This window comes from Urocitellus parryii, chromosome 11 (genome assembly GCF_045843805.1).
Source record: "Urocitellus parryii isolate mUroPar1 chromosome 11, mUroPar1.hap1, whole genome shotgun sequence".
NCBI lineage: Eukaryota > Metazoa > Chordata > Mammalia > Rodentia > Sciuridae > Urocitellus > Urocitellus parryii.
The window spans coordinates 7,271,174-7,294,226 of record NC_135541.1 but is presented as its reverse complement, the minus strand read 5'-3'; the positions used below and the strand labels follow the sequence as shown (position 1 = coordinate 7,294,226).

Here is a 23,053-nt window from a genome sequence, read left to right as displayed (position 1 = left end):
CCATGCAGCAAGCTCACCAACCCAACCCTGGCTAGCAGGGGAGGCCAACAATGTCATCTCACAGAAGCAGCCTCTGTCCACAGAGCTGCTGCGGGTGGGTGGCAGGGAGCAGGCGGGGAGTTCCCCAGGGAGCAGCAGAAGGTCACGGCCTCTGACTCAGGGAGGCGCTTCCTCCCGGGGTGCATACAAACCTCAGGCCGAGCCCTCCCAACTGCCATTAGAAGATCCCACCCTCAGCGGGCAGGAGGGTCACTCTGGTCTGCGAGCAGAAATTGATTCTCTCCACCATTTTTGAGCACTAAGCGTTGCACTGTTAGTCATCACGCCCCCCCCTCCGCCCCAGGCGCCGAGGACCCCGGGCCGGTTCTCGGCGACGGCTGCGCACACGACCCCAATCTCCACGCGAGCTTCAGTTGAGGGTCGCTGCCTCTCCGGCCAGGTGGCTCCAGCTCCGCGCTGTGTCGCCTTTGCCCCGGGCTCAGACTTCGATAGAGGACGGAGTGTCCAGGCGCAACTCAGCTCCCCTCGCCAGCTGTCACTGGCTCTTCAACTTTCTGCCCGGAAACAACTCGCGTCACTTCAGCTCGCATCTCATTGGCCAGAGAGAGGTCATGTGATCCAGCCCGCGCGGGGTGCAGCAGGAAATGCCGTCCCCCGGGTGCTGGGGCGGCCACGGAAGATGATGTCTGAGGGAAAGGTTAAAGGATAGGCCGGGAATGGAGGGAAGCCGAGGCAGGGACGCGGTGGCCCTTGGGAGCACAGGCCAGGTTCTCCGCACACAGCACCCCTGGGGAAGGGGGTCAGGAAGCCCATGCCAAAAAGGAGAAAAGACCCCGCCTGCCAGGGCCCAGGGTCTGAACCCAGCGCTACCTGACCCGCGAGCCCCTCTCCTTACCCTGGCATCAGGTGGCACCGATCCCGGACCCTCCGTCAGCTTCCTTTTGGTTCTTGAGGACATGTGTCACCAAAGTCTGCCTTGGGTGTCAAGGGGGTCCTTCTGGAATTTTCACAACTACCTAACACACCCCACACCCCACACCCCGCATGGCTGGACAACATGGGTGTGTCCCCAGGGCAGGTGCCTGTCATTGGCTGGCCCAGGAGCCAGGTTGGGGACGGTACATCTTGGTGGGCAGAGACAGACAGGAGGACCAGCTGGGGATCTGTCTGCTGAGTCCTGATTTTTCGGACCTTCCTTGAGCAGAGAGGATAGATTCCTGTGCTCATGGTCTGGCTCCAGGCCACCCTTTTGGAAAGCATTCAACTCCTGAGGTTTCCATGAAATTGCATTTGGCCTTCAGGCCAGGAATGCAGCAAGGATCCCTGGGGAACGACTGCATGCTGGGAGGGAGGGAGGCCCAGCCAGCCCTCCCCAGGGCCATGGAGCACAAGTCACTGTCTTGGCTGTGGTGGGAGCTCTCAGTTTCCCAGAGCCCTGGGGGCTTCCTCTGAAGGCAGGACAGAGCCTGGTCTCGCCCCTCCCCTCCTCCAATCTGCCAGGAGCTTTCAGTCTTTTTTCTGGATCTTTTCCCAGAGGAACCAAGGAGAAAAGCCTTGGGCAGATTCCCAGGAGGCCAAATTCTGGTCCCTCCCAGGGATGGTTTGGCGGCTTGGAGAGCTAATTCTGTCCCTGTGCTCAGCAAGCGGAGGAGCATGACAAGCGCCAAACCTCCAAGGGACAGGACAGGGCGTGCCAACCCTACAAAGAAGACTTAGGTCCTGGGAAGTGACCCAGTTGCCATGCTTGAGGTTCTTCCCCAAACCAAAAGAGAACCAGATTGGGGGTGGGCGCCAAGCCCAGGGAGGCGCCAGACCTAAGCCCTATCCTGGCCCCATTTCAGGGGACCAGGCTATCTGGCCTGGCAAGTGATCAGGAATTGAGTCCTATGGCCACCACCCAGCTCCTGGGGACCAGAATACTTTGAGAAACTGATTCTCCTCAGGCCAAACTAATGTTCTAGAGTGATAGAAATCTCCTGAGCTGACTGCGTGGCTCAGCCCTAACCCCACTCCTTCCTGTGCCCCAGCCCAGGGCCCTGTCTGGTGGAGAAGCCAGTCCTTGCCCTTGGGAATGTTCCAGTTGGGTGGGGGATAAAGAAAGGAGCCAGATCACCAACAGAGGAGTCATCTGCCCAAGTCCTAAGCGAACTGTTCTAGATGGCAAGGGGGCCGTCTCAGGAGAGGAGAGACCCACACTCCTACCATAACCTGCAGGGGGACTCCTCCGCTGTTCAGGAAGGAAGCAGAGGTTGGTGACACCCTGGATGTCTGTACTTATGAAGAGAACTTCTATATACAGATGGCCTGGACACCAGGAAAAGCCAGGAGGCGACACAGGAGAAGGGCTGGGGCAGCTCCAGGGCACCCCCGTCCTGCTGGGCTGCTTTAGAGGGGGGCTGTGAGGCAGTGATTTGATTTACAAATGTTCATTAATCTCCATCTCTTCATAAATGGACAGCTGCCCACTATAGTTCCTCCTGAATCTGGGACCTCATATGCAGGGTCCAGGCTCCTGCCACCTCTCACAGACTGTTGAGGTCCCCAGGCTCCTGGTAGATGTGATGCCCAGATGCCCATTCTGAGTGCCCAGGCTTCCCACACCTTCCAGGAGGCAGCGAGACTCCTCCAGCAGTGGGAAGCCCTGAGATTTGGGAGCAGAATCTTGACTCTGGAGTCCCACTGGCCTGAGCTCCCCTCTGGGCTCTGCCACCTCCATTGTGTGACATCGCCCTTCCTGCCCTACAGAGTGGGGTCTCTGTTCAGACCCCTGCCTCTTAGGCCCAGGGTCACTCTCCAGTGCTAATCATACCTAAGAAGGCTCTGTGAACTCAAGGGGGTGACACGATGCTGGTGGCCCCATAGCTGATAGACAGGACCCGAGGACTCCTCAGGACACCTGGTCAACGTCTTGACCTGGCGTGTGATGGCAGCAAGTCACTGCGTGCCTGGCTCCCTGTGGTCGTGGTAGGATAAAGCTGTGACTCAGAAGACCCCTGCAGGGTGGTGGGCACAAGGGTGAAGGGAGGTCCCTAGGGAGGGCAGGGCAACCCGACAAAGACGACTCAGGTCCTCGGAAGTGACCCAGTTGCATGCTTGAGGGTCTCCAGGGCAGAGCAGGCTGTCCCCCAGGGCAGAGCAGGCAATGCAGTATATGTGTAGGACATTTGTCTGGCATCTCCCACCATCCTTGACTCTGTGCAGCCCCTGGTGCTCAGATCCCCCAGTGGCTTGGAAAGAAGAAACAAAGAAATCCCCTGGAAGGTACTGCTCAAAGTGGCAATGTCACCTAGCTAGAAAGATGTGTCCCTTAGGGCAGACATCAGGCATTGGGAGGAAGGTCCACAAGGAAGAAAAACTACTGGCGGCAACGCTGGCCCAGGGTGGGTCGGCTTGACTCAGAGGCCAGCCAGTGCAACCTGGGGGTGGAGGCTGTTGGGACCCCACCCCCTGACCCCTACCAGGGGTGTTGCGGACACTACTGAGGATAACAAAAAGCACTTCGAAAGTAAATTGTCCTTTACATGGAGGCCAGGCCACCTGTCCAGGTGCCGAGCCCCTGGGGGCATATGACAGAACAGAATGTGCAGGGTCCCGAGCACAGAGGCCAGGTCTCCGATCCTTTCTGCACGGTCAGCCCCCAGCCACAGTAATGCGGGCTGCCTTCCCACTGGGCACATCCTGGGCTCTGGCCCCAGAGGCTCTTCGCACATTCTGTTCTGTCCCCTCTCTTGGACCTTGGTCTCTGTCTCCTTCTCAGATATCAGCTCCTGGCAGCTTCCCATCTGGCCACAGTGGCACTGGGTTGATCTGTCTCAGGCTGTTGTTTATTTCATTCATCAGCCATCATCATTGTTACTGTTGTGTCCACGATGGCTTTATAGAGCTGCAATTCACACACTGCACAAGTCAGCCATTGAAGCTCCAAATCCCACTATTTAGGAGACTGAGGCAGGAGAGGCACATGTTTGAGGCCAGCCTAGGTAACTTAGCAAGACCCTGTCTCAAAACAAAAAAAAAAAGCTGGTTGCAGTGGAGCACACTTGTAATCCCAATGGCTCAGGAGGCTGAAGCAAAAGGATGGAAAGTTTGAGGCCAGCCTCAGCAACTTAGTAAGGCATTAAGTAACTCAGTGAAACCCTGTCTCAAAATAAAAAATTAAAAGGGCTGTGGCTGTGGCTCAGTGGTTAAGTGCCCCTGGGTATAGTCCCTGGTACCAAACAGATAAAAGCAAAGTAAAGGGGCTGTGGCTGGGGCTCAGTAGTAAAGGGCCTCTAAGTTCAATCCCCAGTACTCAAAAAAGACAGACAGTGCAGTCCAATGGTGTGTAAGACATTATTTAGAGTTGTGCAACCAACATCCCAACCAATCCAAGAGCATTTTCATTACCTTAAAAAGAAATTCTGTAGCCGTTACCAGTCCTCTTCCATTTCCCCCAGCTCTCTCGGTCCCTGGCAACCAGCTACTTCCTGTCTCTACCCATTTTCCTGTTCTTTCACAGCAATGCCATCAGTGGCATGTGGTCTGCAGGGTTGGGCTTCTTCCCCTGAGCATAAGGCCTTCCAGGTTCATCCGGGTCATAGTTGCATCAGAACATCCTCCCTCGGTGGCTGAACAGTCTCGCAGTGTCTGGACAGATGGCGGTGGTTCATCCATTTACCATCCTTGATGGTGACGGGGGCCATGTCACTGACTTGCTTGCCTACTCCGTCTGGCTCTTTCTGCCCCTCTGGATCAGACACTGCATGAGGTGAGAAGTTGTTCAATTCTGCCCAGCTCCTGGCAGAGTGCTGGCTCCGCCGGACGCTGGGTAAACATCTGTTGTCTGATGGACACAGACGCTTCCTCGGAGGCAGCCCACGTGGAGGCTTCCAGGACTCCTCCTGCCGCCTTCCCTTAAGCTTTCCGATGGGCCTGCGCTGCTACACCTTCCAGACTCCACACCGGCCTTCTCTAAACCACAGGCTGTTGACACTGGGGACAGGAGCATTCTCTGTGGCAGGGGCTGTCGTGGGCACTGAGGGTGTCTGGCTTCCCTGGTCTTTATTCACTAGTTGCCCTTCTCAGCTCTGACTACCAAAAAATGTGTTCCTGGACATTTCCAAATGTCCCCGAGGAGCAAAACTGCCCCTCAGGGGCCTCTGGTCTGCATGCATTTCCCCAACTCTTCCTTGCAAGAGTAGCTGAGGCCCAGAGGGCTTTGGTGGCCCGGCTCTGGGAGGCCAGCAGCAGAACCCCAGGATGTGAACCTTCTGTCCCAAGGCTGGACCTTCATCCCCCAACGAGGAGCAGGAATCCAGAAGCCCCCGCTCCCAGGCTGGAGGATGTTCTGATGCAACTAACCCTATAACCTTGTGAGATTTTTTTCTCTCTCTGAGGACTCCTCCGTGCTTCCCGCAGGCTGAGTTACCCAAGTTCTGCAGGATTTTCCAGCCAGCCCCCCACCACACCCCCAAACCCTTATCATTCCTTTCATTTTTCAACACTCACAAGGCAGAGGAAATAAGCACGTGGCGAGAGACACAGCCAGGTCTGTTCCTTGGGCTGCTGCTGTGATGTAACTGGATCCTGCTTGGGGAGGTCACACGTGGCTTGGGCAGAGCCCCAGCCTGAGGCCTGGCTCTGGGCGTGTGGGCTCCTACAGCCCTGGCATGCGGAGTGCGCTGTGCAGCTAAATATCCCCCAACACCACCCTGGCCCCCCGGGGCAGTTGTGCTGGGGCTGGGCCGCCTCCCTGGATGGCCGGCCTTGCTTGCTGTCCACCGAGGGAAGCCGAGTGGGCCGCTCCAGCTGGCTGCCACGGGGCGCGCGGAGAAGCTAAGAGGCTGGGGTTTGGAGCCAGGCTCTCTGGGAACTTGAGCTTGATTTTAACCGGATCTTGACCTTCCTCAGCCTCGACTTCCTCCTCTGTGGGATGGGACCAATAGCTCTGTCCCCCAGAGTGGCTTTGAAAACCTAGGGAGTAAGTCACATAGTGAACTAACACGGGTGGGCTCGGTGCCAGTAAACACCTAGTAAGACATTAATAAATCATACTTATTTTATAATCACAGTACTCAATCCCTGTGTGTGAGTAAGGTATATGTATTAGTAGTGAAAATCTAACCCTCTTTAGGAGGCTGAGCTGGAAGCAGGTGAAAGGATCTCCCCAGGATTATTTTATAGGGGTGCTGGTGGAGCCGGATTTGAACCCCAGAGTGGAGCTGCACACTCCTGACTTTCAATCCCTGAGTTTTGTGGCTTCTTGAATGATTCATCGAGATCTTTATCCGGCCCCACCTGGTCTCTTCCTGGCATAGCCATATCAACACTGCTGTCAGATTCCAGCACCTCTGAGCCCAGTCACTTCTGAGCTGGGAGGAAGAGGTCAGTGATTTCTTTGGTACCTACTATGATGTGGATCTTAAATGGCTTTGTGCTAATAGCTTGATCTCAGTCCTTGGTGCTACTGGGAGGTGGGGAAACTTGCAGGAGGTGGGGCCAATGAGAGGCAGTTAGGTCATTGGGGGCGTGTCCTTGAAGGGGAGACACCAGCCCCTTCCTCTTTCTGTCTGCTTCCCAGCCACAGGAGGCGAGCTGCCCACCGCCCACCGTGATGTTCTGCCAGGCCCAAAACCAATTGTCTGAAACTGAGCCAAAAATCAACCTCTCTTTTTTTATAATTTTCTCGGGTATTTTATCAGAGCAACAGAAATCTGACTAAGAGCGTTCCAGCCTTCCTCAGGCAGGCACACTTTCTCCCCCTCCTTTTCTTGGGCAGATTGTCCCCCTACCTCCAATAATTCCTGGAGCACCTGAAATGTGCCCAGTGCTCTGCCAGGTGCATGGAAGGACACTTAACAAGTGTGAGGAGGCAGGATTGCAGAAAGCAGCCTTGAGTTGGCTGTTCCTTGTCCCCAGAAGATGCAGCTGCTTCACCCTGAGGGTATAAGGGGCTGGTGGGTTTCTTTGTCCCAATCCCAAAAGACACTGACTCTCCCTGAAGTTTCTGGAAAGGATATAGGGAGCTCCAAACCACTGCTGCTGCTGCCATTGCCACTGGACCCCAGGGGAGTCTTCGCTCCAGATACCACCCCACTGGGGCAAATCCCCCACTTCTCAGCTTTGCTTGATGCTGAGGCTTGGGCAACATCTTTTTTTTTTTTTTTTACTTGTAGTTGGACACAATATCTTTATTTTATTTATTTATTCTTATGTGGTGCTGAGGATCTAACCCAGCGCCTTGCACGTGCTAGGCAAGTGCTCTACCGCTGAGCCGCAGCCCCAGCCCGTGGGCAACATCTTGATCCTCCAATAGCTCCGCAGCCTGGGGCAAGGAAGGCAACCATGGAGCCGCTTGTCTAGCCTTTGAGTCAGAAGTTCCTCTGGAAACATCCCTAGCCTCCCACTAAAGCCATGACCAGCATCTGGGCCCCCGAGACACTGGTGGACTCCCAGAGTGATTGCTGGTGCTACTCACGATGTTTCTTGCTAGGCCCAAAGGGAGGAATTCGTTGATTCACGCAACTAGAAGGCCCAGTGGTGACTGGTTTCAGTACGGCTGGATCCAGGAGCACACAGTATTTCCAGGACCTGAACCCAGATCCAGTTTCTCTGCCCTTCATTTTGGCATCCTTGGGGCTGGCTTCCTTCTCAGCACCCTGCTCCTGTGATGGCAGGCTGGCTGCTAGTCTCACGCCCCCCTCCCAGTTAGGGGCACAGGAGAAGACTCCTCACCCTGGGTTGAGAGCCACGTCCAGGCATAAACCCATCACAACGACAGAGGAACGCAGTGGTCTAATTGGCCAAGCCTGAGCCTTGTGGTCTGTCCTGGCTGCCAAAGAGGAAATCAGCCCACAGAGACGCAGGGACTGAGCGCTGGGGAGGGGTGGCCCTGAAAGCCCAGTGTCAGGGAAGGTGAAAAGATGCCAGGTAGCAAGAACAGTATCTGTCAGCAGAATGACCACTGCCGGACGCCCTGGCTTGCCTCGGGCCTTTCTGAGTGACAGTTGGCTGATGCCTGACGGGCAATCCTGACTTCCTGGGGCTTGGTCCTCTCTTGACTGACAGTTGGCCAGGGTAGTGACAGGCCGTTGGCAGCCCTCCTCCTGATCACTGGCCCCTCCTGACTGGCAGTCGGCAGGCTCCTGGTGGGCACTTGGCAGTGTGGGCTTGGCAGCTGAGCAGGCCTCTCTGGCAGTCCATCACGGGCTGTCTGAGGTAGGGCTGGGAGACCTCTCGGGGTTGCCACCATCCGGCCCTGCGTCTGCCCCTCCGGGCAGAATGGGAACAGCCTCCCCCACTCACCCCAACTGCAAGAGGTGGTGGCTGGCGGCCTCTGCTGATGCTAAAGGCCTCTTGTCCCCATGCGGTAGCAGGAGGCCTTCCCAGCAGGAGCAGGAGGCCATGTGGGGCCAGTCCCCCGAGTGGAGGGATTCGGTAAGTGCTAGACGGGTACCTGGTTTTCCTGCCTCATGAAGTCACCATCGGGCGTGCTAGTGGGGCCTCCAGAGGAGAGGTGTGGAGCCGAGACCAGTTGAGGCAGGAGGCCGTCCTCTGCCCTGGGAACTGGCCACCGTGTCATGGCGGACTCACCCAGCAGAAGGGCCGCAGGCCTCCCTGTGGGGCTGGGGGCCCATTTGGGTGGACAGAGAAAGCAGGACTCGGGAAGTGGCCTCCACACAGACCCGTCCCCTAAGAGTGGGGCAGAACCTTAGGGGCTGGCTACTGAGTCAGGGCCACCCTGCTGGGCTGGGGCCTGGGCGAGATGGAGCAGGTCTCCTGACCCTTCTATGCCCTGTCTGTCCTCACCCCCAGGCTGTCCCCTCCACTGACCACTCCCTGGGGCCTGTCAGTTCTTCCCCTCCATCTTCTAGGGCTGTCCCCTCCTGCCTCAGCTGGTCTTCTCAACCGTGGTCTCTGCCTCCACAGTGTCCCCCATCATGGCTCCCCCACCATGCAGCCAGGGAGACCTTTCCAAAACACACATCTTCCCACGCCACTCTCCTGAGAGCTGTTGATGGCTGTCCATTGTCCATGAGGTACATCCCACCGCTCCTCAGCAAGATCTGGTCCGGTCAATGAGGCCCCATCGATGAAGTCCCATCACTGGATGGAGCTCCAGATGGAAGGAACGTCATCTCCTTGGACAAGTATCAAAAGGACACTTTAATTCTCATCAACAAATGGAAAGATGGAGTCCTTCCTCAGATATAAAAGCATGAGCCCACAGAGGTGTGTGCTCAAAGATGCCTATTACCGCATTACTTGTGATGTGTTGGGAAAAAACTGGAAACTATGCTCATTTCCTTCAAGTAGCAGCTGGATTATGGCAGACATTCAAATAATGAAACACAATGTAGCCACAAAATGAGCAGCCTCCTGCCACCGGGGACACGGGCAGCTCTGCAAACATACATCAAGCAAAAGAGTCCAGACACAAAACCTTCCTTCCTCACGCCATTCACGCAGAGTTCAAAACAGATGCGATGAATCTGTGGAGACAGAGGAACCCTAGTGATGATCTCTGGGGCTGATGAGACTGGGGAAGAGAATTTAGGGGCAGGAGACGATGGGTGCCTGGTGACCTCACACGTTCAGCCGTGCAGCATTGATGGAGCTGTGCACTTGGGATTCTGAGTAAGTCCTATCTCAATACAAAAGTAAGCAAGTGGGGCTAGGGTGGTGGCTCAGCGGTAGAGCGCTTGCCTAGCACATGTGAGGCACTGGGTTTGATCGTCAGCACCACATAAAAATAAATAAATAAAGGTATTGTGTCATCTACAACTAAAAAAAAAAAAAAGTAAGCAAGTGAAAATTGTTCTGGTTCAGCCCAAGGCAATGGCAGTGGCTACTCCCAGCTACTCAGGAGGCTGAGACAGGAGGATCTCAAGTTCAAGGCCAGCCTCAGTTACTTAGTGAGGCCCTAATCAACTCATCAAGACCCTGTCTCAAAATTTTTAAAAAGGAACAGGGATGTGGTTTAGTGGTAGAGCATCCCTGGGTTAAATCCCTGGTACAAAAAACAAAACAAAACAAAAATCCTGGATCACCCAGAGCAGGCAGGTCATGCAGCTATTAAAAAGAATTATTCCGGCCTTGACCTGGGGCTCCTGGCACTGCGTCCCTGGAGACAAGCAAGCACCGTGAGAACCACGACTGTCAAAACAGACTCTTCCTGTCCACACGTGCCCTGGTTTCCGTGCTGTTGGGAGGCAGTGGAGGAGGTCATCTGGAACTCGCAGGGGTGAGGCTGGGGACAGGACGATGCATGTCTGTGGATCTTTGTTTCTACCGGTCGCTGGGACATGTGACCTCTACAGTTGCTAAGAAGGGACTTCAGCAGAGGATGGAAAGTGAGAGTGGAAGTGCATCCAGTGGCTGAGAGTGCGGCCTTGGGGTCACGGTGACCCGGGTTGCCATGTCACCAGCAACTCTCCTCGGCCAGGAGACAGGGTTGCTGCTGGACGTTGGGAAATCACGGGTGCCAGGAGCTCTGCCCGCCAGCAGTGGGTGGACACTGCCAAGGGACAGTCCTCTCCCTCCACCTCTACATCCCACAGAACGGGTCAGCAAAAGGGGGACCAGGACGAGGACAGTCTGTGGGGATCGGCCCCTGAGCAGTCAAGGACAGACAGAAGGACCGGGGAAGCCGGCTGGCCACCCCTCTGCCACTGCTGGCCCATGTGTCCAGCTCCTGCCCGAGGCCGTGATGACAGATGGCCGAGGCCAGGTCCCTGCCTTGAGCGCAGCTGTGTACTCGGGAGGGCGGGCGGGACGCTTGGCCTTTGGGGGCCCAGACCTCGCCCGCAGCCCCGCAGCCGGCTTTATTTTGGTTACTCAAGATGGGAAGAAGGTTCAGGTCATAAATAACCGCTGGCCGGGCCGCAGGCCTCTCCCCCAGGCGCCCTCGGCCCGGCCCGAGCCTCTCAAGGCCAGCGTGTCCCCCGCCTGGCCGCGCGGGCGGCAGGAGGCTGGTGGCAGCCGGGGCGCCCAGCGGGGAGGCGGGGGGAGCGGAGAGGGGTCTCGGGCCTGGGTTCAGAGCAAGGTTAGCCAAATAGTGGGTGAATTAGCGGGGAAACAGACAGCTGCCCTGGCGCTGAACTTTTCACCCAGCTAACCTGCTCCTCACCCACTCTCAGGTGGCGCGCTGGTGGCTCCCGCCCCAGGCTGTCACCTCTCAGGGGGATTGTCACCTGCCTCTTTCCCAGCCCCCCCCCACTGCCAGCCCAGGTGAGAGTCTGGGATGAGGGGCTGGGGACAGTCTCTGAGAGGAAGGCCCAGGGAGGAGCTGCGGCCACCTCAGCTGGAACCAGCTGGACCTTGACCAGCGCGGGGACCCAACGGGCAGGCCACCGCCCCGCCTCCCTCCCCCGCCCAGTGCCTCACCTGGGTGGATCACATGTCCTGGTGAGCCCTGGCTTCCACCCTTGTCAGCCGCAGGGGTCCCCGTCCTGTCTGGAGCCGGCCCGGAGGCTTGAGGTGCCCCCAAGCATGGCCCCCAGCCAGCCCTGCTTCTCCTTGCTCATTTCCTGAGCCACCCCCAAGGGTCATCTTCTGAGAGCAAGGGAAGAGGTGTCTGTAGCAAAGTGGATCCCAAGGTCCTCAGGCCTCGGCTACAGCCCCAATCTCTTGTCACCGTAGGTTTGTCTCCACTCATTGAGCCTGGAGGGAAATGGCCTCTTGGGGCATCTAGTCATTAGTCACAGAGTGTGTGCTAGAGGAGGGCGCCTGGGGTAGGTGACCACAGGGGAGGGGCGGCCTCCCGGGAAGGAAAAAGGGTCTGCAGAAGAGTGGAGGAGTCCCTGGGCCCAGCCGCCAGCTCCCCTCCTGCCATCTTGTCCACCGGAGGTGCCCAACCTGAACCCACAGTGGTGTTCAAGAAGATGCACATCCAAACACCAGGTGACCCAGACAGGAGCAAAGGTGTGACCAAGGTGGGAACAGCAGGACACACTGGAGCACCAGAGTGGCCTGGCGTCCATTCACCATAGCCAGAGTGAGAGGGGCACCTGGCTCTGGAGACACGAGGGGAGCCAGACCAGGCGTGGGGACCATGGAGGGAAGGGAGACAGAGGCAGGGGTCCAGGACGGACAGGCACACGGCCAGCTGCAGGGCACATACCAGTGGCAGAGGTGCAACAGGGTCATCAGAGCAGGGCTCTGTCTGCTGTGGTCAGCAAAGTCCTCTTGGAAGAGGTGACCTTTGAGCTGAGGCCCTGATGACGAAGAGCGAAGTGGTGCTGGACAAGGTGGAGAGCTGGGCGTGGCCACAGGCACTAGACGGAGGGGCGGCAGCAGAAGCCAGGAAGTGGGCGGGGACCAGGCCAGGGTCATGAGCTCAGACTTGCCCTTGACCCTCTTGGCACTGATCCTTCTGTTGTCGGCTTGGCACCCCCCTGACAGGGGCACCCTCTCACCCTGCCAACCACAGGGAAGGCGAAGAAATGATGAGCCCTGCAGGGGGGGCAGTCAGCGTCCCCTGTACCTTGCCCTCCATGTTACCCGGGTGCCTGGCTTTAAGCCCTGCAGCCTCCGTCTGGGCCTTTGAAATGGAAACTCAACCCTGACCTTGCCCCAAGACTGGGGAAGGGCAGCAGAGGGTGGAGGAGGAAGAAGGGGCCTGCAGCTGGGAAAGACAGAGGAGCATTTGGCTCCTTCTGCTGCCACAGACATTCACGTGGGGCCAGCGGCCCATGGGGAAATGAAAACCCGAAGCCCTGTCCCCGCTGATGCCTGGAGGTTTCTTCTGTCCCCAGGGAGGATGCAGTACAGACAGCCTGAGGCCTCCCCCGATGCCCTCTCACCTCTGACACTCCTGATTTCTGTGACTGGCCTCTGTGACGCTGTCCGCTCCTCCATGGGACCCAGAACCATCTTTCCCACTGAACAAAAGTATGGAGATTCAAGTCAAATAATGTCAACAACTTGGCCCCTTGAGTTGCATTTCTTGAGTGGGACCGGGCAAACAGACCTGTCACTCCCTCTGCCAGGTCCTGCGGGGTCAGAAGCCTTCTGGCCTGTGGACAGGGTCCTGTGGGGATGGACACTGTGGTCATCCCCAGAGTGGAAGGGGTAAGCACTGCCTCTCCTTCAGCGACATCCCTGATTGTAGGGAATCTTCCTGGGATTCCACAGACCCTCGGTTTTCTTTTATTTCCTCGTGTGCACCCAGCTCTCTGCTTCCTGACAATAAATGTATGGACATATTAGTTGTTTTTTAAGATTAAAATAAGGTTGAAGTGCACTGAAGTCTGGTGGACATCTCTGCACCACGGAAATGCTTTGTTCAGAACGAAGGAAGGGCCGTGGGGGAGACCGGCTGCCCCGTGACATTTCAGCAAGAGCTGACTACTTCAAAAATGGGTCACTGTGGTCATCAGGAAAGCAGGTTCTCTGAAGCTGGGCCTGTCAACTGTGGGATTTCCCCCTGGGACCGTGACCTTTCTGCTTCCTGCCTTTCCCACAGTTCCTGGGCCAGGGGCTTCCCAGAACAGATGGTCCATCCATGGACTCATTGTTTAAAAATATTTATTCAGTTTTATTAAAAAGATGGTGTCGTGACGAGAAAGAAAAGATGGGGGGAAAAATTAGGTATTCACCAACTCCCAGAGCAAGTGCCACTGTCCTATCTGCATCTGGGCGGGATCCTGAGGTGACCACTCAGCTCAGAGCAGACAGATCTGTACCTAGCTGCCATTTCTAAACTTAATTTTACAACTTATGATATTTCCTTAGCACTATTTTAAAAATATTTTTAGTTGTAGAAGGACACATACCTCTATTTTATTTATTTTTATGTGGTGCTGAGGATCAACCCAGCGCCCCACACGTGCGAGGCAAGCGCTCTGCCCCAGCCCCAGCCCCAGCCCCAGCCCCAGCCCCAGCCCTACTTAACACTATTAAGTCAACGTTATCTTCAAAGTTACCCTCGCTTTTAAGGTCATTTTGGTGGCTTTACACTACTTCTTTGTACGTTTTTACCATATTTTTGAAAAGTTCTTTCCTTAGCAAGTGTTTAGGCTAGAGTCTTATTTTGGTTTTCACTGACAATAAAGCCACCAGGCATATTTTAATGGCCCTGGCTTTTTGTATCTATTTGATGCCTTTTCCTTGGCATAAATTCCCACAGAATTAGAACAGAAATAGCTGGGTGACCTGCTTTCGCTGGGTGTGGTCATGTTTCTTCCTTCCCCGTTTTTATTTATTTATTTATTTATTTATTTATTTATTTTGTGCAGAGCTGGGGGTTGAACCCAAGGCCTTGCACTTGCTAGGCAAGTGCTATATCTTTGAGCTGCACCCCAGCCCCCTTTTTTTAAATTATATATTTTTTTTGTGGTGCGGGGAATGAGCCCAAGGATTCCCGAAGGCCAGCCAAGCGCTCTACCACCAAGCCACACCCCAGCCCCAAGCCATTTCTTTGCAAAAGCGCCATGACTTGTGGTACACTCAGCAGCGGGGTGACAGTATGAGTCTCTGTGTGCTTGCCAAAGCTGATTGTGGCCTCAAAGGAATTTTTTTTAATAACTTAGTAAATATAAAGCAGTCTCTGGATGCGGCCTTAATCTGGCCTCCTTTGATTCGTGGCGAGGATGAACATTTCCCAGTATGATGGGTCAGAGCCTGAGCTTGGCCGGTGACTGTGACCCCTGACAGGTGGGCAGGAACTGGGATAAAGCCATCTCCATGGGGCCGTTGGGATAAATTCTTTTCCAATTCTGCCAACCATTTAATTTTTATTTGAATGTTTATAAGATCTTTAGGCACATGCAATACTTCAGAGTGCCAAAAGCAACACATGGTCTTCGCCCCAAGAGTTTAGAATCTATTTTCCTATGTCCAGGATCACTTAGAACTACCCTAAAGTGTGCGTTTGTGGAGCACTTTGAATATACAACAGTAATCACACTATTTGCAGAACCCACCTCACAAATGAGTCTTATCCCAGACCCGGCTCTCAGAGCCGTGAACATGTAACTGTTTCACACCTTAAAGAAGGGATGAGATCTGTAGAATCCTGCACGGTTAAAGACACTTGCCTAAGACAGGAAGGCAAGTTTTCTTCAGAAAAACGAGAATTGTAGGCTTTCATAGACAATATAGGAAAAATTAGGAACATGTGTTAGTCACCAAACTTTACATTTGTTGGGTGGATTTTTTACTATAGTTCCGTGATAATTAAAAGAGATATAAGGGCTGGGGATATAGTTCAGTTGGTAGAGTGCTTGCCTCACATGCACAAGCCCTGGGTTCAATCCCCAGCACCATTAAAGAGAGAGAGAGAGAGAGAGAGAGAGAGAGAGAGAGAGAATTCTTAATGCCGGCTGGGCATAGTGGTGCATGCCTGTAATCCCAGGGCTATGGAGGCTGAGGCAGGAGGATTGCAAGTTCAAAGCCAGCCTCAGTAACTTAGCGAGACCCTAAGCAACTCAGTGAGATCCTATCCCTAAATAAAATTCAAAACAGGGCTGGGGATATGGCTCAGTGGTTGAGTACCCCTGAGTTCAATCCCCGGTACCAAGAAAAGAAAATCTTAATTCCGTGTCTGACACAGATAGACTTTTAGCAAATACTGACTGCCCAGCCCAAATTTCTTCACGTGTAAATAATCCTTCATGTCCTCTGTTCACACATGTTGGACTCTGGATGCTCTTCTTACTTCTTTTAATGAGCTCTTTACATGTGATGGCCATTTTCTTTTGCCTCCTATTTTATTCACGAAACTTAGGATATTGAAAAGTCCGTGGCTTTTGATGTCTGTCTCTCCCCCAGAGAACCCGAGTGGCACAAGAGTCCCACACACCCAGTGCCATCCTTGTACACAGTGGTCAGAGATGAGAGTCTGGAGATCACCAGTTGGATAACGTGGTTGATTTGGTCCTGGGCTCAGTCTGTTTTCCTTGACGTCACAATTCCCGGGGGACTTGGCCTACTGAGACACATGGAACAAATCTTTTGAAATGAGAGGACTCAGAATCTCCTCACTCACACAGACTTTTGCCCCAAACTTGATTTTGGGTCTGTTCTCTTGATTTAGTGGTGAGGGTTGTCATTAATTTTGCTTTTTTTCTTTTAATTTTCTTTTGTAGCCAATGCATTCACCTGTCAGAGATCCGACAACAGCTTTCCGGGTACATGTTCTCTCTGGGCATGCCCCAATAGAGTTGGCCAGTGGCGTCTCGCCCACAGGACCTGTCAAGCACCTGCTGTGGACCAGGCCGTCTGCTGGAGCTGGGAACACCCAGGTGAGCAGATATGGCTGCTGCCCTCGGGGATCATCACTGTGAACACAAATCAACTGAGGATGTGATGCTTAACGTGTGACCGACAAGGGAAGGGCTGCTGGAGCTGGGCGGGCCATGACACAGGGAAGTGACCCATTCTTACCAGGTGTCTGGGAGCGGTGTCAGCAGGGAGGGCTTCCCTGAGGAAGCGGCCTTTGAAGAAAGCGCTGCGGGCTGACTTGGAGTTAACCAGGCAAAAGGGAAAGACTTTTAAAAGACTTTTTGGCACTGGGGGCAGAGCCCAGTGTTCTCCCACGGGGCCACATCTCCAGCCTGTTTTAAATTTTGAAACAGGGTCTCACTAAGTTGCCCAAGCTGACCTCAACTAGCAACCCTCCTGCCTCAGCCTCCCAAGTCTTGGGGATTACAGGTGTGCCCCTCAGCATCTGGAGCAAAAGACCTTTTGAGACAAAGGAAACAGCGCATGCAAAGTCCTCTGGTGGGAGGAGCCAGTGTGAAGGCCATTCAGAGCAGTGCAGGACCAGGCGCTGGCACCCTGGGGCCAAAAGCCTGGGTTTGTCCTAGGCTGGTGCATCAGAATTTGGGGTTCAACCACTTCAGCAGCCTGCTCTGCCCCCTGCCACCTGGGCAGGTCATATGTTGTCGGGGGGGCTTCAGGGGCGCTGAGGCAGACATCCACTTTGGGAGGCCTGTGGAGGGCTGGGAAGACCCCGTGGAGCCCCACTGTGGCCCTGCTACTTTCTCTGACCTCAGCTAGGGCTTGGCCTCCTGCCCTTCAGGAGTTCACAGGGAGGTGAAGTCTCCTGCAAGTGGAGGCTGGTCCCCTCCCTTCCCGGGAGGCCTGGGCTGTCCAGACAAGGCCCAAGGAGGCCGGGGAAGAACTCTCCCCCCCTCCCAGGCTCTCTGGAATCCAGAGACCTTTGTCCAGCTCCGGCGTGCTCTCCGCCTCAGCCCCGGGAGCAAGCTGCTGGGCCTGCAGTGACTGTCCTGTCCCAGATCCCAGGACCCGGCAGCTAGGCCAGACCACTGCCGCCCTCCAAGCCAGAGGGGGCTGCCGTCCCCTCTGCATCCTCTGCTTCCTGCAAGGCTGGGGAGTGGCTCAGAGTTCAAGTTCACTCTGGGGCACGGGGGACCCTGGGAATGACGCCACCTGCAGCCCCTCAGGGTCTGTCCGGGGCCCTCTAGAGAGCAGGCGCTGTCTCCAGGCCTCAGGGCGGTCACTGGCTTCCCACCAGCCTTTCAGGGAAATTCCAGCCCATAACTCAGGGCCTTGGGAACGCTGCGCGGGTTGTGGAACCAGATGTCCCTGGGCTGGAACCTCCAGCCTGTCTCCGCTCTCGGCAGGACTGGGCAGATTCGCCTCTCTTGAACCTCAGTTGTTCCATGGGTAAATGGGGTTCACCTCCAAGCTTCAGGGCGTGGCACCATGGGCACAGCATCTGGTGACATTCCCGATGGCAGTGTGTGTTTGTGGGAGGGGCGCTGCTGCCAGCAGACACAGGTGGAGGTGCCCTGAGACCCTCGGAGCTCAGGCGCTGAACTGAGTGAGGCCTCACTGTGGGGCCGCTTTCTGACCGAGGTGGCTTTGCCAGCGGGTCTTATTTCATTCTCACAAGAATCCAGTGATAAGTAAGATGAGGACTCAAAGGTTCAGAGAGGTTGACAGACTCACTCAAAGTTGCACAGCAAGTAAAAGGATCCTCCACCAGTTGCTGGACTCAAAGCCCATCTGCAGCCCAGTGAGAGGGGGTGCTGGTGGAGAATGGGGCCCATCGTGGACCCTAAAGCTAGGAGGCCGAGGGAAGAGGTTTCCAGTCCAGGTTCTGCCTGAAGCCCGCCACTCGCCCACCCCTGTGCTCTACCCCTGAGGACCCCAGAGTGGCTCCCCTAGCCTTGGCATTGGGCTGGGGCGGGGCGAGGGAGGCGGCCCCTCGCAGAGCAGAGCGGGGAGAGCAGTTTGGCCGGCGGCCTGCGCTCCCTGGTTGCCGGCTGACAGGGCGGCGGGCCCCCACACACTTCAGCTGCCAATTCGCAGCGGCCACTCGATCCATCACGCGGGCGGGGGCGCCGGCCGGCTCCTGGCTGCGCGGCCTCGGTGTTGTTTTAGTCTGACTCGGCTGTGAGATAAACGGGGCATGAACTGGCCCCCTGGCAGGGGGTCAGCCCCTTCTGCCCTCATTAAAGTGCCAATCAAGAAGAGGAATGGAGACAAGCCACTGGGCTCGGCCTCGGCCCAGGGCAGGAGGTGGCCTCGCCACCCGGCCTCCCCCTCCCCCGCGCCTGCAGTGGCCGCTCTCCCTGCCCCGTGGGCGGGGGCAGCAAGTAGCTAGTCCCCGGCCCCCGTGGCCCGGCCTGGCTGGCTGCCGGGACCTGGTGCTACAGGGCACCCCCAGACACTGGAGGGAAACCTTTGTTACTCCCTTTGAATCTGAGGGTGGCTGGACCAGCTCTGGGACCTCCTGCCCATGTGTGGTGGCTGGAGGGGCAGGTGGCTGGGGATCCGCAGGACAGGAGAGTGGACCTGTGTCCCAGACACACACTGGGTGCCTTTGTGGGGATCCCAAGGAGGCGGGGCGCCTGGTTCACCTGGGTGGCTGGGGCTGTCTCCTCTCCATCTCTGCGGCTCCCCGCATGGTCTCTCCCACAGGGTTCCCCACCCCTCCAGTGACCTGGGCTCCCAAGGCAGAGTCAGGATCCCATAGCCAGGGACCAGCTGGGATTCAGAGCAGATGCTGGAGCCATGGTCCCCTAGGACGTCTTGGGGCCTGGCAGCCACATGTGATCCCAGGGGGGACACTTCTCCTAGGAAAGGGTAGGACCTTCCTTTGGGGCTCTGCCTGGAAGGCATGGGGTCAGAAGCCTCTTGGGGTGCGGTGGGGGAGGGGGGGCTGTGGGCCTTCCCCTCCACACACACACACACCCTCCACAGTCCATCTGTTTGCTGGAAGGATCTCTTCAGAGCCCATGATAAGGCATTAGGGGGGAAAGGAGTGGCATGATATGATCATGTGTGCACTTCAGATATTAAGTAACAATAACTGTTGCCATTGCTTGGGAACTTGGGACATTGCCAAGCATCTCCCTGAGCAATTTTATCTCATCTAATTCTTCCATCAACCTTATGGAGGTGACACCATTGTCACCCGTTTTATAGATGTGTCAGGGAAGTGGGCTACAGGGGAGCAGGCAGACTCCCAGCATCTCTCCGGAATCACACTGAGATCACAGCTGAGATGGATTCTCTGTCTCTCAGCCCAGAGGAGAATTCCTGGTGGCAGGAGGCCCTCCTGCTGCTGCTGCTGCTGCTGCTGTCCTGTGGACCCGGCTGTGTCCACCCTGCAGCTCTGCCTTCCTCTCTGGTCCCCCAGAGCCCAAGGATCCTCCGGGCTGCTCTGGGGACAATGGGCTGTGGGGGTGTGTCTGTGGGGAACGGTGGGCTTTGGGACACTCACCGTTTGCCTTCTAGATTCATGTCCGTTTCCCAGCCTGCTCTCTGCCTGGGAGGTTGATCTCCATGGACTTATCGCCACAGACAAGGGTGACCTCCATGCACCGCCAAGGCCCAGCCCTCAGCTCAGCCAATGAGAGACGGAGGTAGGTAGCTAGAGGGAGCAGGTGAGGTGAGGGCACCTGCTCCCCTGGTGGGATCTCTCTCTCTCTCTCTCTCTCTCTCTCTCTCTTTCTCTCTCTCTCTCTCTCTCTCCCTCTCTCTCTCTCTCTCCCTCTCTCTCTCTCTCTCCCTCTCTGCTGGGCTGAAGTTTGGCAGCAGCTGATTTTCTACCCAAAACAGGGCTCCCATCAGCTATGACCTCACCTATCCTAGGGGTCCTGCTGGCGTCCTTGACCTTGTCTGCAATGGCAGCTTGGTAACCACCCTGCAGTCACAGCCTGTGTCCCAGACACAGCCCCCTCTATCCTGCTGAGGCCTGGAAGACACGGGGGGCAAGAGTGGGCGCAAAGAGGCCAAGGAGCCAGATGGCGGCAGCCTGCTGAGGCTGAGCCCCAGACCTTTCTGATGGGTAGCGTGTGGCGTTGAGTAAGAGAAACGTGTCCGGGATGACCCCACACTGCTGGCCAGAGCAACCGGAAGAATGAGCAAGACAGAGGGAGAGGCGCCTGTGGAGGGAGAAGCCTGGGACGTGTGGGGTTCAGGACGCTCTCGGGCCTTGCAATGGACAGAAGGAAAGGAGTGGGGCACACATCTGGAGCCGGCACAGAGAGTCCAGGAGGGAGGTGCACCCTGGGAGCTGGAGGCAGGGAGGCACTGGAGGCCACGGACTCCACATGGACCCAGGGAGCGCCTGGCTGGAGACAGGAAGCAGTCTGGCAGCACTCTCAGGCTCCCCACGCTCGCAGGCAAGGAAGAGAGGCCAGCAGCGGGGAATGAAGGAGGAAAGGCAGAAGAGGAAAATCCAGAAATCTGGTTTCCTAGAACAAAGTGGGACATAAAAGTGTTTCTGAAAGAAGCGAGAGTGGCCAGCTAGGGCACAGCAGCTGCCCACTCCAGGGAGCAGGCCTTAGACGGAAGATTAGAGCCTGCAAAGTGGAGGTCCCTGAAGACCCGGAGAGGTGGCGTCATGGGGGAGAACGACTGACTGGGAAGGGAACTGGAGAGGAGGCCTTTCTTCCACTCCACGGCAGGGTAGCTGGCCCATCTGCCTGTCTACAGGAATCATAAAACTGGACAGAACACGCGAAGCCATCATCGGTCCATGCAAGGTTATGACCCCTAAGAGAAGGGAAGCTCACGAGGCTGAGCTTGGCCCTCACCCTGACTTTCAGCCCGAGGATCATTTTCAAACTGACCCAGGGCAAGGATTCCAGGCAGAGAGCTGGAGCCTCACCAGGTGAGAAAAGAGAGTTCCGAGTCCAGGGCTGACATGACAATTCTAATTTGTGGAACAGGTAACAAGAAAGAGAGGGAGCCCAAGAGAAATTCAGAAAGTAAGGACCTTACCCAAGGACTGAAGGCTTCCTTCCAGGACTGTGGGTAGAACGGAAATAGATCTAGCCTAACAAAGTCTAAAATCAACCCTTAAAATCAGGGTGATCCACCAGTTATTTAACTGGGGGCCAGAAAAAAAGGTTTAACATTCTTCAAAGTACTATATCACATTCCAGAGTAGTCCCCACATATAATATTCAAAATGTCTATAATAAAAATTAATAGGCATGGAAAGAAGCAGAAACATGGGCTGGGCTGTAGCATGTGTGAGGCCCTGGGTTCAATCCCAGTACCACATGAAAATAAATAAATACCATAAAGGTATTGTGTCCATCTACAACTAAAAGAATATTTAAAAACAAACAATCAAACAAACAAGCAGAAATGTGACCCATAAACAAAAGAAAAATGGCCAATAACAGGAAACTCAACATTGGAATTAGCAAAGACCTTAAAATATACAAATATATTTAAACATTTAGTGAAAATTGTGGCCAGGTGTTTTCATAGAGGAGCATGTGAACAGATGGGGAAATTCAGCATAGAAATGGAAACGTTTAAATGCAAATTCTAGAACTGGAAAATACAATATCTGAAATGAAAAGTTACCATACCAGCCATGGCAGAAGAAATTACTTGCGAACTTAAAGATAGGTCCACAGGAGAAACCCAGACTGAAGCACATAGAGAAAATAGAATAAGATTGAAAAAAGCATTCAGGAAACGTAGACTAATATTAAGTAAGCTAGTACTCTTCCATTTGGAGTAACAGATGGGGAGGAGAGAGAATGGAATGAAGAATTTATTGGAAAAGATAGTGGCCATTTTCAAAATATATGAAAGTTACCAGCTCACCACTCAAAAATTCAGTAAATTCAGAATTAATCAGCTTTTTATTGTTGCAACCAACAACTTAAAGTAGGAAAATTTTATTTTGGCCTACGGTTTCGGTCCCTGGCTGGCTCGATTGCCGGGGGCCTGAGGCAGGGCAGAGCATCATGGCAGAAGGATGTTGTGGAAGAAAGCCGCCAGTTTATGGCAACCCAGAGCACAGGGAGAGAGAGAGGGAGGTGGGGTGGGGAGCCAGGGACAAGATACAGCCCCCAAGGTTACATCCCTAAGGACCCACTCATTCAACTAGGTCCCACCTCTCACTGCCTTCGCCACCTCCCTGCAGTCCATTCAGCCAAAATGGACTAATCCATCCACAAGGTTGGCGCCTTCATGATCCAGCCACTTCCCAAAGGCCTTGCCTCTGACACTGCTGCTTTGGGGACCAGGCCTTCAACTCTTGAGTCTCTGGGGGACACTTGATATCCAAACCATAGCATACCTTGAGTAGGATCAACACCAAGACAGAACCTCTGGACTGCTCAAGTCAATGCGGAAAGCCCACGATGAAGGGAATACTTTAAAACCAGCCACGCCCAAAAGAATCACATTCAGGGGCTGGGGATGTGGCTCAAGCGGTAGCACGCTCGCCTGGCATGCATGCGGCCCGGGTTCGATCCTCAGCACCACATACCAACAAAAGATGTTGTGTCTGCCGAGAACCGAAAAAAAAAAAAAAAAAAAGAATCACATTCAAGAATCACATTCAAAGAAACAAAAATAGGAGTTACTTAGTTTCGACTTCTCGGGAACACTGGAAACCAAAAAAGCTATAGAATCACACCTTGAGAGTGCTCAAGGAAACCGCAACTAGAACTCTTCACCCAGGAAAAATGCCTCAAGGTAAAATAGAGACATTTTCATAAGAACAAAAACTGTGATCATTTGTTGCTGGCATAACTTCCCCCACGAACACTAAAGCACATTCTTCAGGCTAAAGAGAAGTGTCCCCAGGGGATCTGAAATCTGCAGCAAGGAACAAGGAGCATCCAAG

At 54.9% G+C, this 23,053-nt stretch overlaps 1 long non-coding RNA gene across 3 annotated transcripts; it reads right to left on the bottom strand.

Annotated features, from left to right (window-relative positions):
* Positions 1-619: 619 nt before the first annotated feature.
* On the bottom strand, positions 620-7,776 carry LOC113189200 (uncharacterized). 3 transcript variants are annotated; one of them, XR_013342215.1, is made up of 5 exons: positions 7,457-7,776; positions 6,771-6,916; positions 5,488-5,952; positions 4,387-4,738; positions 620-686 (listed from the first exon to the last, which is right to left on the bottom strand). It is a non-coding gene; the product is annotated as an uncharacterized LOC113189200 (long non-coding RNA). The 3 variants fall into 3 exon arrangements; XR_003301630.2 differs by having other exon boundaries at positions 4,387-5,952; XR_003301629.2 differs by lacking the exon at positions 6,771-6,916 and having other exon boundaries at positions 4,387-5,952.
* Between the last annotated feature and the right edge of the window lie 15,277 nt (positions 7,777-23,053).